At 37.1% G+C, this 1,448-nt stretch overlaps 2 protein-coding genes across 3 annotated transcripts in view; both read left to right on the top strand.

Annotated features, from left to right (window-relative positions):
- Positions 1-1,448, top strand: part of LOC144977333 (uncharacterized) — a 252,281-nt gene that overhangs the window by 18,020 nt on the left and 232,813 nt on the right. The gene's annotated exons all lie outside the window — the stretch shown is intronic.
- The window catches only part of LOC144977334 (uncharacterized), a 43,110-nt gene that overhangs the window by 1,025 nt on the left and 40,637 nt on the right, over positions 1-1,448 (top strand). The window lies entirely within an intron of this gene.

The raw sequence follows: 1,448 nt of genomic DNA, 5'->3' as shown, positions 1-1,448 counted from the left end.
GGCAGCTTCTATGACCTCAGCATGTCCAAATATTTTAACTTGTGTTTCAGTTTCATGACTGTCTTCCTGTATTATTTTTTTCTTTTATTCTTTTTTTCTTTCCTTTTTTTTTTCTTTAAAGAAAGGTTCGGATTTAAAACTTGCTGACATGCTTTGTGTCGTCTTAACCTTCTGAGATGTTTTGAAGTGAAAGTTCTATGGCTATAATTGATATTTTTTTGAAAAAAAAAGGTTTTGTCAGTGTACAAAATAACTGCGGTAATCCTGAAAATAAAATTTAAAAATCACTTTTTAAAAGTTTTGGCCAGAAATCTCATCCTTCAATAAATATCGATCGATTAAAATGACTGTCACCTTCTCAAAAACTCTCAAACCTGGGACTTCTTCAAAGACTCCATGTAAATCCCAGATATTTAGAGAGTTTTTGATGAGACGGGGGCGGGGGGGGGGGCATTTTAATCGACCCATAATATTCGAAGGACGACTTTTCAGGCCCAATTAAAATAACAAAACATGTTGTTTTATTTTATTTTTAAAATATTTTTTTTTGTTCTTCTGATTGTACAGTAACAGTGAATATTCCCATGATTGGAGCCGATTGTCGCCGGAATTGAAGCGTGTTCATGCGTCAATTCAATAAATCGTTCTAAAGAATCCTTTCTTGTCTCGTCTCAATAGACCTAATTATGCGGTTTATAATTCGTCATACCGACCACGGGTGAAAATTCATTCCATTTGATTATGTGGTTTTTGTTTTTTTAACCAGCAGTAGCAACTATTCCAAACTAGAGGGAATTCTGCCGTACTCTGGAAAAATCCATATTTTAAAATTTGGCCAGAAAACTCGTTCTTCAAATATCGTTCGATTTAAAAGATCGTCATCTGGCAAAAAAAAAAAAAAAATCTCAGACCTGGGACTTCGCGACGTCTTGTCAAAAAACTCTCAAACTTGGGATTTCCTCAAAGACATCATTTAAATCCCAGATATTTAGAGAGCTTTTTGACGGGAGCGGGGGGGGGGGGGGGGGGGGGGGGGGGGGGGGGGGGGGGGGGGGGGGGGGGGGGGGGGGGGGGGGGGGGGGGGGGGGATTTTTAATCGATCCACGCGAAGAAATTTTAAGAGTTGTTTTTGTTTTGTTTTTTTGTTTTTTTTTTTTTTTTCCCAAGATAAAGGTCATTCAAATCGATCGATATTTGAAGGAAGTGTTTTCTAGCCAAATTTTTATAGATGTGTTTTTTCCCTTGTACGGCAGTATTGTTATAGACTTTGTTATCATGTCACTTCGATCTGAAACCATTATTAATTATATTATGTTTAAATTTATGGGTGTGACGAGATGGCCTAGTGGATAAGGTATTGCACTTCTATTCCAGACTCGAGTAAAGGGAACTCTTGTGATATATATATATTTTTTAAAAAGTAGGTCGACCGTTAGAGAAATCAGGCT

This window comes from Berghia stephanieae, chromosome 7 (genome assembly GCF_034508935.2).
Source record: "Berghia stephanieae isolate SIO BIC M18660-M18661 chromosome 7, UCSD_Bste_1.3, whole genome shotgun sequence".
NCBI classification, from domain to species: Eukaryota; Metazoa; Mollusca; class Gastropoda; order Nudibranchia; family Aeolidiidae; genus Berghia; species Berghia stephanieae.
The sequence above is the reverse complement of the archived record's forward strand: the minus strand, read 5'-3'. Positions and strand labels throughout refer to the sequence as shown.